Source organism: Pseudophryne corroboree, chromosome 9, assembly GCF_028390025.1.
Source record: "Pseudophryne corroboree isolate aPseCor3 chromosome 9, aPseCor3.hap2, whole genome shotgun sequence".
Lineage (NCBI taxonomy): Eukaryota > Metazoa > Chordata > Amphibia > Anura > Myobatrachidae > Pseudophryne > Pseudophryne corroboree.
In genome coordinates, this window is record NC_086452.1 from 251,879,996 (window position 1) to 251,891,809 (window position 11,814).

The window sequence follows — 11,814 nt, forward strand, 5'->3', positions numbered from 1 at the left end:
GGGAAGGAGGAAATTGACACTGAGGGAGTTGGTGGGGTGGTTTGCGTGAGCTTGGTTACAAGAGGAAGGGATTTACTGGTCAGTGGACTGCTTCCGCTGTCGCCCAAAGTTTTTGAACTTGTCACTGACTTATGATGAATGCGCTGCAGGTGACGTATAAGGGAGGATGTTCCGAGGTGGTTAACGTCCTTACCCCTACTTATTACAGCTTGACAAAGGCAACACACGGCTTGACAAATGTTGTCCGCATTTCTGGTGAAATACTTCCACACCGAAGAGCTGATTTTTTTTGTATTTTGACCAGGCATGTCAATGGCCCTATTCCTCCCACGGACAACAGGTGTCTCCCCGGGTGCCTGACTTAAACAAACCACCTCACCATCAGAATCCTCCTGGTCAATTTCCTCCCCAGCGCCAGCAACACCCATATCCTCCTCATCCTGGTGTACTTCAACACTGACATCTTCAATCTGACTATCAGGAACTGGACTGCGGGTGCTCCTTCCAGCACTTGCAGGGGGCGTGCAAATGGTGGAAGGCGCATGCTCTTCACGTCCAGTGTTGGGAAGGTCAGGCATCGCAACCGACACAATTGGACTCTCCTTGTGGATTTGGGATTTCGAAGAACGCACAGTTCTTTGCGGTGCTTTTGCCAGCTTGAGTCTTTTCAGTTTTCTAGCGAGAGGCTGAGTGCTTCCATCCTCATGTGAAGCTGAACCACTAGCCATGAACATAGGCCAGGGCCTCAGCCGTTCCTTGCCACTCCGTGTGGTAAATGGCATATTGGCAAGTTTACGCTTCTCCGACAATTTTATTTTAGATTTTGGAGTCCTTTTTTTACTGATATTTGGTGTTTTGGATTTTACATGCTCTGTACTATGACATTGGGCATCGGCCTTGGCAGACGACGTTGCTGGCATTTCATCGTCTCGGCCATGACTAGTGGCAGCAGCTTCAGCACGAGGTGGAAGTGGATCTTGATCTTTCCCTAATTTTGGAACCTCAACATTTTTGTTCTCCATATTTTAATAGGCACAACTAAAAGGCACCTCAGGTAAACAATGGAGATGGATGGATACTAGTATACAATTATGGATGGACGAGCGACTGCCGACACAGAGGTAGCTACAGCCGTGGACTACCGTACTGTGTCTGCTGCTAATATAGACTGGATGATAATGAGATGAAATTAATATATATATATATATATATATAATATCACTAGTACTGCAGCCGGACAGGTATATATATTTATTATGTAATGACTGATGACGGACCTGCTGGACACTGTCAGCTCAGCAGCACCGCAGACTGCTACAGTAAGCTACTATAGTAGTATGTATCAAGAAGAAAGAAAAAAAAAAAACACGGGTAGGTGGTATACAATTATGGATGGACCAGCGACTGCCGACACAGAGGTAGCTACAGCCGTGGACTACCGTACTGTGTCTGCTGCTAATATAGACTGGATGATAATGAGATGAAATTAATATATATATATATAATATCACTAGTACTGCAGCCGGACAGGTATATATATTTATTATGTAATGACTGATGACGGACCTGCTGGACACTGTCAGCTCAGCAGGACCGCAGACTGCTACAGTAAGCTACTATAGTAGTATGTATAAAGAAGAAGAAAGAAAAAAAAAAAACACGGGTAGGTGGTATACAATTATGGATGGACCAGCGACTGCCGACACAGAGGTAGCTACAGCCGTGGACTACCGTACTGTGTCTGCTGCTAATATAGACTGGATGATAATGAGATGAAATCAATATATATATATATATAATATCACTAGTACTGCAGCCGGACAGGTATATATGTTTATTATGTAATGACTGATGACGGACCTGCTGGACACTGTCAGCTCAGCAGCACCGCAGACTGCTACAGTAAGCTACTATAGTAGTATGTATAAAGAAGAAAGAAAAAAAAAAAACACGGGTAGGTGGTATACAATTATGGATGGACCAGCGACTGCCGACACAGAGGTAGCTACAGCCGTGGACTACCGTACTGTGTCTGCTGCTAATATAGACTGGATGATAATGAGATGAAATTAATATATATATATATATATAATATCACTAGTACTGCAGCCGGACAGGTATATATATTTATTATGTAATGACTGATGACGGACCTGCTGGACACTGTCAGCTCAGCAGCACCGCAGACTGCTACAGTAAGCTACTATAGTAGTATGTATAAAGAAGAAGAAAGAAAAAAAAAACACGGGTAGGTGGTATACAATTATGGATGGACCAGCGACTGCCGACACAGAGGTAGCTACAGCCGTGGACTACCGTACTGTGTCTGCTGCTAATATAGACTGGATGATAATGAGATGAAATTAATATATATATATATATATAATATCACTAGTACTGCAGCCGGACAGGTATATATATTTATTATGTAATGACTGATGACGGACCTGCTGGACACTGTCAGCTCAGCAGCACCGCAGACTGCTACAGTAAGCTACTATAGTAGTATGTATAAAGAAGAAGAAAGAAAAAAAAAAAAACACGGGTAGGTGGTATACAATTATGGATGGACCAGCGACTGCCGACAGAGGTAGCTACAGCCGTGGACGACCGTACTGTGTCTGCTGCTAATATAGACTGGATGATAATGAGATGAAATTAATATATATATATATATAATATCACTAGTACTGCAGCCGGACAGGTATATATATTGATTATGTAATGACTGATGACGGACCTGCTGGACACTGTCAGCTCAGCAGCACCGCAGACTGCTACAGTAAGCTACTATAGTAGTATGTATAAAGAAGAAGAAAGAAAAAAAAAACACGGGTAGGTGGTATACAATATTATATATATATTATATACAATTATATATATATATATATATATATATATATATTAAACTGGTGGTGATTATTAAACTGGTGGTCAGGTCACTGGTCACACTATCAGCAACTTGCAAGTAGTACTCCTAAGCAGACAATCACAATATATATTATACTGGTGGTCAGTGTGGTCACAATGGCAGTGTGGCACTCTGGCAGCAAAAGTGTGCACTGTACGTTATATGTAGTACTCCTGAGTCCTGCTCTCAGACTCTAACTGCTCCCCACTGTCAGTGTCTCCCCCACAAGTCAGATATACATTATACAGTCACACTATCTATCTAACTATCACTTCAGCAAGTAGTAGTACTCCTCCTAATGCTCCCCAAAATTACTACTGTGTCTCTCTCTACTCTAGTCTCACTCTCTTCTTCTCTTCTCTGTAAACGGAGAGGACGCCAGCCACGTCCTCTCCCTATGAATCTCAATGCACGTGTGAAAATGGCGGCGACGCGCGGCTCCGTATATAGAATCCGAGTCTCGCGATAGAATCCGAGCCTCGCGAGAATCCGACAGCGGGATGATGACGTTCGGGCACGCTCGGGTTAACCGAGCAAGGCGGGAAGATCCGAGTCGCTCGGACCCGTGTAAAAAAACATGAAGTTCGGGCGGGTTCGGTTTCCGAGGAACCGAACCCGCTCATCTCTAGTAAAAATAAGAATTTACTCACCGGTAATTCTATTTCTCGTAGTCCGTAGTGGATGCTGGGAACTCCGTAAGGACCATGGGGAATAGCGGGCTCCGAAGGAGGCTGGGCACTCTAGAAAGATTTATGACTACCTGGTGTGCACTGGCTCCTCCCACTATGACCCTCCTCCAAGCCTCAGGTAGGACACCGTGCCCGGACGAGCAGACATAATAAGGAAGGATTTAGAATCCCGGGTAAGACTCTTACCAGCCACACCAATCACACCGTACAACTCGTGATACTATATCCAGTTTGACAGTATGAAAACAACTGAGCCTCTCAACAGATGGCTCAACAATAACCCTTTAGTTAACAATAACTATTTACAAGTATTGCAGACAATCCGCACTTGGGATGGGCGCCCAGCATCCACTACGGACTACGAGAAATAGAATTACCGGTGAGTAAATTCTTATTTTCTCTAACGTCCTAGTGGATGCTGGGAACTCCGTAAGGACCATGGGGATTATACCAAAGCTCCCAAACGGGCGGGAGAGTGCGGATGACTCTGTAGCACCGAATGAGAGAACTCCAGGTCCTCCTCAGCCAGGGTATCAAATTTGTAGAATTTTGCAAATGTGTTTGCCCCTGACCAAGTAGCTGCTCGGCAAAGTTGTAAAGCCGAGACCCCTCGGGCAGCCGCCCAAGATATGCCCACCTTCCTTGTGGAATGGGCATTTACAGATTTTGGCTGTGGCATGCCTGCCACAGAATGTGCAAGCTGAATTGTACTACAAATCCAGCGAGCAATAGACTGCTTAGAAGCAGGAGCACCCAGTTTGTTGGGTGCATACAGGATAAACAGCGAGTCAGATTTTCTGACTCCAGCCGTCCTGGAAACATATATTTTCAGGGCCCTGACAACGTCTAGCAACTTGGAGTCCTCCAAATCCTTAGTAGCCGCAGGCACCACAATAGGCTGGTTCAGGTGAAACGCTGACACCACCTTAGGGAGAAACTGGGGACGAGTCCTCAATTCTGCCCTATCCATATGGAAAATCAGATAAGGACTTTTACATGATAAAGCCGCCAATTCTGATACTCGCCTGGCTGAAGCCAAGGCCAATAACATGACCACTTTCCACGTGAGATATTTCAGATCCACGGTTTTTAGTGGCTCAAACCAATGTGATTTTAAGAAACTCAACATCACGTTGAGATCCCAAGGTGCCACAGGAGGCACAAATGGGGGCTGAATATGCAGCACTCCTTTCACAAATGTCTGAACTTCAGGTACTGAAGCCAGTTCTTTTTGAAAGAAAATCGACAGAGCCGAGATCTGTACTTTAATGGAGCCTAGTTTTAGGTCCATATTCACACCTGCTTGCAGGAAATGCAGAAATCGACCTAGTTGAAATTCCTCTGTTGGGGCCTTTTTGGCCTCGCACCATGCAACATATTTCCGCCATATGCGGTGATAATGCTTTGCCGTAACATCTTTCCTGGCCTTAATAAGCGTAGGAATGACTTCTTCCGGAATACCCTTTTCCTTTAGGATCCGGTGTTCAACCGCCATGCCGTCAAACGCAGCCGCGGTAAGTCTTGGAACAGACAGGGCCCCTGTTGTAGCAGGTCCTGTCTGAGCGGTAGAGGCCACGGGTCCTCTGAGAGCATCTCTTGAAGTTCCGGGTACCACGCTCGTCTTGGCCAATCCGGAACCACGAGAATGGTGTTTACTCCTCGCTTTCTTATTATTCTCAATACCTTTGGTATGAGAGGCAGAGGAGGGAACACATAAACCGACTGGTACACCCACGGTGTCACTAGAGCGTCCACAGCTATCGCCTGAGGGTCCCTTGACCTGGCGCAATATCTTTTTAACTTTTTGTTGAGGCGGGACGCCATCATGTCCACCTGTGGTTTTTCCCAATGGTTTACCAGCATCTGGAAGACTTCTGGATGAAGTCCCCACTCTCCCGGGTGGAGGTCGTGTCTGCTGAGAAAGTCTGCTTCCCAGTTGTCCACTCCCGGAATGAGCACTGCTGACAGTGCTAGTACATGATTCTCCGCCCATCGGAGAATTCTTGTGGCTTCCGCCATCGCCATCCTGCTTCTTGTGCCGCCCTGTCGATTTACATGGGCGACTGCCGTAATGTTGTCTGACTGGATCAGCACCGGCTGGTGTAGGAGCAGGGATTTTGCTTGACTTAGGGCATTGTAGATGGCCCTTAGTTCCAGAATATTTATGTGAAGGGAAGTCTCCTGACTCGACCATAGTCCTTGGAAGTTTCTTCCCTGTGTGACTGCCCCCCAGCCTCGAAGGCTGGCATCCGTGGTCACCAGGACCCAGTCCTGTATGCCGAACCTGCGGCCCTCTAGAAGATGGGCACTCTGCAGCCACCACAGTAACGACACCCTGGTTCTTGGAGACAGGGTTATCAAGCGATGCATCTGAAGATGCGATCCGGACCACTGGTCCAACAGGTCCCACTGAAAGATTCTGGCATGGAACCTGCCAAAGGGAATTGCTTCGTAAGAAGCCACCATCTTTCCCAGGACCCGCGTGCAGCGATGCACTGATACCTGTTTTGGTTTCAGGAGGTCTCTGACTAGAGATGACAACTCCCTGGCTTTCTCCTCCAGGAGAAACACTTTTTTCTGGACTGTATCCAGAATCATACCCAGGAACAGTAGCCGTGTTGTCGGAACCAGCTGTGACTTTGGGATATTCAGAATCCAGCCGTGCTGGTGCAGCACCTCCTGAGATAGTGCTACTCCCACCAACAACTGTTCCTTGGACCTCGCTTTTATTAGGAGATCGTCCAAGTACGGGATAATTAAAACTCCCTTTTTTCGAAGGAGTATCATCATTTCCGCCATAACCTTGGTAAATACCCTCGGTGCCGTGGACAGTCCAAACGGCAGCGTCTGGAATTGGTAATGGCAATCCTGTACCACAAATCTGAGGTACTCCTGGTGAGGATGGTAAATGGGGACATGCAAGTAAGCATCCTTGATGTCCAGGGATACCATGTAATCCCCCTCGTCCAGGCTCGCAATAACCGCCCTGAGCGATTCCATCTTGAACTTGAAGTTTTTTATGTATGTGTTAAAGGATTTTAAATTTAAAATGGGTCTCACCGAACCGTCCGGTTTCGGTACCACAAATAGTGTGGAATAGTAACCCCGGCCTTGTTGAAGTAGGGGTACTTTGATTATCACCTGCTGAGAATACAGCTTGTGAATTGCCGCTAGCACCGCCTCCCTGTCTGAGGGAGCAATCGGCAAGGCAGATTTTAGGAACCGGTGGGGTGGAGACGCCTCGAATTCCAGTTTGTACCCCTGAGATACTATTTGAAGGATCCAGGGATCCACCTGTGAGCGAGCCCACTGATCGCTGAAATTCTTGAGGCGGCCCCCCACCGTACCTGGCTCCGCTTGGGGAGCCCCACCGTCATGCGGCGGACTTGGAAGAAGAAGCGGGGGAGGACTTTTGCTCCTGGGAACCTGCTGTTTGTTGCAGCCTTTTTCCCCTACCTCTGCCTCTGGACAGAAAGGACCCGCCTTTTCCACGCCTGTTTTTCTGGGTCCGAAAGGACTGAACCTGATAAAACGGCGCCTTCTTAGGCTGTGAGGGGACATGGGGTAAAAATGCTGACTTCCCAGACGTTGCTGTGGAAACTAGGTCCGAGAGACCATCCCCAAATAATTCCTCACCCTTATATGGTAACACTTCCATGTGCTTTTTTGAATGTGCATCTCCTGTCCACTGGCGAGTCCATAAGCCTCTCCTAGCAGAAATGGACAATGCACTTACTTTAGATGCCAGTCGGCAGATTTCCCTTTGTGCATCTCTCATATATAAGACTGAGTCTTTTATATGGTCTATGGTTAACAGGATCGTGTCTCTGTCTAATGTGTCAATATTTTCTGACAGTTTATCTGACCACGCAGCGGCAGCACTGCACATCCAAGCTGACGCAATAGCTGGCCTAAGTATAATGCCTGTGTGTGTATACACAGACTTCAGGATCGCCTCCTGCTTTCTATCAGCAGGTTCCTTGAGGGCGGCCGTATCCGGAGACGGTAGTGCCACCTTTTTAGACAAACGTGTGAGCGCTTTATCCACTCTAGGGGGTGTTTCCCAACGTGACCTATCCTCTGGCGGGAAAGGGAACGCCATTAGTACCTTCTTAGGAATTACCAATTTTTTATCAGGGAAAGCCCACGCTTCTTCACACACTTCATTTAATTCATCTGATGGGGGAAAAACTACGGGTAGTTTTTTCTCTCCAAACATAATACCCTTTTTAGTGGTACCTGTACTTATATCAGAAATGTGTAACACCTCTTTCATTGCCTCAATCATGCAGTGAATGGCCTTAGTAGGCATTAGGTTAGACTCATCGTCGTCGACACTGGTGTCAGTATCAGTGTCAACATCTGGGTCTGCTTGTGGTAGCGGGCGTTTTAGAGCCCCTGACGACCCATGCGACGCCTGGGCAGGCACGAGCTGAGAAGTCGGCTGTCCCACATTAGGCATGTCGTCAATTTTCTTATATAAGGAGTCTATACGTGCACTCATTACTTTCCATAAGCCCATCCACTCAGGTGTCTGCCCCGCAGGGGGTGACATTCCTTCTAAAGGCATCTGCTCCGCCTCCACATCATTATCCTCATCAAACATGTCGACACAGCCGTACCGACACACCGCACACACACACAAGGAATGCTCCGAATGAGGACAGGACCCACAAAAGCCCTTTGGGGGGACAGAGTGAGAGTATGCCAGCACACACCAGAGCGCTATATAATGCAGGGACTAACTGAGTTATGTCCCCTATAGCTGCTTTTTATATTATATATATATATTGCGCCTAAATTTAGTGCCCCCCCTCTCTGTTTTTACCGTTCTGAAGTGTAGATTGCAGGGGAGAGCCAGGGAGCTTCCTTCCAGCGGATCTGTGAAGGAGAAATGGCGCCAGTGTGTCTGAGGGAGATAGCTCCGCCCCTTTTCCGCGGCCTATTCTCCCGCTTTTTCCTTGATTCTGGCAGGGGTATTTGCCACATATATAGCCTCTGGGGCTATATATTGTGGTATTTTTGCCAGCCAAGGTGTTTTTATTGCTGCTCAGGGCGCCCCCCCCCCCCAGCGCCCTGCACCCTCAGTGACCGAAGTGTGCATGAGGAGCAATGGCGCACAGCTGCAGTGCTGTGCGCTACCTTGGTGAAGACTGATGTCTTCTGCCGCCGTTTTTCCGGACCTCTTCTTGCTTCTGGCTCTGTAAGGGGGACGGCGGCGCTGCTCCGGGACCGAACACCAAGGACTGGGCCTGCGGTCGATCCCTCTGGAGCTAATGGTGTCCAGTAGCCTAAGAAGCCCAATCCGGCTGCAAGCAGGCGAGTTCGCTTCTTCTCCCCTTAGTCCCTCGCTGCAGTGAGCCTGTTGCCAGCAGGTCTCACTGAAAATAAAAAACCTAAATCTATACTTTATTTCTAAGGGCTCAGGAGAGCCCCTAGTGTGCATCCAACCTCGGCCGGGCACGAAATCTAACTGAGGCTTGGAGGAGGGTCATAGTGGGAGGAGCCAGTGCACACCAGGTAGTCATAAATCTTTCTAGAGTGTCCAGCCTCCTTCGGAGCCCGCTATTCCCCATGGTCCTTACGGAGTTCCCAGCATCCACTAGGACGTTAGAGAAATGTGACTGAAAAACACAGAGAAAAATACAATATACGTATATCCTGTGAAATACCTATATTATCTAATAACCCTGACGCACAGAGCCCCCTCAGGGTACAGAATATACGGTTAGCCATATGTGTGAGATACATGAAGTAGAGACCACACAGCAGCCATTGGCACACACTCAGTCACATATACAATGCAGAGATTATTACCAACAATAAAACTGCACTGGACCAGCAATACTAAGTAACTATATCACTGAGCAAAGCTATGTAGATATATATATATATATATATATATATATATAATGTAAAAACATGAGCCGCACAACACTGTAGGTATCCACCGACGGGTGCCAGGTCAAAACACTTTTCAATATACATACAACCACACCATGAGGCTCCAGTTGGGGCTATGTTGTAGATGAGACCAGCACTCCAAGTGTAGTCAAACGTTTTTATGCCATTTTATATCACATCACAAAGGGTTTTTCTGTGCAAATTCAGCAATTAATAAATGTAACATTTTCAATATCAAGTATCTCACACGTCCTGTGTGTGCTGGGGATATGCATCCTACCCAGCAGAATCTCCCCAGCACACACAGGACGTGTGAGATACTTGATATTGAAAATGTTACATTTATTAATTGCGGAATTTGCACAGAAAAACCCTTTGTGATGTGATATAAAATGGCATAAAAACGTTTGACTACACTTGGAGTGCTGGTCTCATCTACAACATAGCCCCAGCTGGAGCCTCATGGTGTGGTTGTATATATATATATATATATATATATATATATATATAAAAATAGCGTAAAGGGCGGCACTCCAATGGTTTTGGAAAAATAAACAGCTCACCAAGCCAGCTTCATTTCAATCAACGTTTCAGGTGTCTTTATTAGCACCTTTCGTCAGGATACAAAAATACAAAGTTACATACCTTAAATAGCACCAGCGTGTACAGCACGCCACGCTCCCCCTATTTCCGGCATCCGGCGCCGACGTCATGAGCGCCGTCCCCTACAATGGCGTAGGGTGTGGGCGGATTAGTAGTCATGGCAACGGCCCGGGATTTGAACATATCACGTCCTATTTCCACAGGCAGTGCTGACCACGCCTCATGGGCGCGGCTGTTACCATAGCAGCATGCTAAACAACTCGACAATGCGCCCGGTTACCGGAGTAGGGAGCCCGTGGCAACCCGTGTGAGAATACCGCTTGGTACAGCGGATCTCTCCCCATACAGAGTAAGAAGGGCTGAGAGACATTACAATCAGTCCAAAGCACTCTAAAGGGGATATCAACGTGAAAAAGCATCAACCCACACCTAATACCACCACCAAGAGGGACAGACAAAAGAGAACAGATAATATGGAGCAGAGTTCTATGTGGCTATAAAAATAGTAATAGAGCCATACCACAACGTACAGGATATAATATACATAGATGATTGCCTTTAAGGATATAAAGATATGCTCTCCATAAAACTGGAATCACTACTGTCAGAATGGAGCCAAAATGTTATAAACTAATTACTGGCCCACAACAAGTCCTGTGTACACAGTCGTTTAAAGACTAAGGACCTGATCATACAGGAAAGGACTTGTTTCAATAGAATCTAATCCAGAAAGGCAAACCCACATAGTGAAAGGGTACATTGAAGCCAGACAGATCGTAAAACAATGCAGGTTAAATTAGACACACATGTCATAAGAAACAAAGGAGGGAAAGATTTTCATTCAGTCCCAATGGGGCAACAGTATTGAGCTCGAAGATCCAGCGTGCCTCCAACTGTAATAATTTCCTGTTCCGATCACCTCCTCTCGACATCGGGGGAACATGATCGATAAGCTTGTATCGGAGGGCAGCCATCGTATGTCGTGCCTCCCTAAAGTGTCTAGCAACGGGCTGTTCCATCTCCTTCCCTTCCAAGGCCTGCCTTATGGCTGATCTATGTTGCGCTGCCCGTTCCCTGAAAGTACAGGAGGTCTTGCCAACATAAGCGAGGCCGCAGGGACATTTGATGATATAGATCACAAATTTGGACGTGCAGGTCAAAACATGTTTGATGGGAATTTTCTTCCCTGAATGTGGGTGTAATAACACTGGACCTACTTCCAGATACCTGCAAGTAGTACAACCTAGACATTTGTATGAGCCAGGTTTCTTCGTTAGAAAGTGAGAGCGAAGTTCCATTTTCTCAGTGGTTGTGTCATTGTGCACCAACCAATCTTTCAAATTACGTCCCCTCCGATGACAATTCAGCACCCTATATTGATTAAGGGATGGTAAAGATCTATCAGTCTTAATAATTGGTCACAATTCTCTGACCTTTCTCCTTACTACTGTGCTTGCAGTATTGTAGGTGGTTATTAACGGTATCACCTTTTCTGGGGGTTTTTCTCTCCGCTGTAAACACTGTGTACGTGGAAGTGCCAAAGCTTTTCTTTTAGCACTCTCAAGATCCTTCAACGAGTACCCTCTCTCTAGGTATTTCCCAATCATACCATCCAATTCTAACTCGCAATCATCCTGATTACTGATGATACGTCTGGCACGGAGAAATTGCGAGAAGGGTAAACCCTTTTTCATCGCAATGGGATGG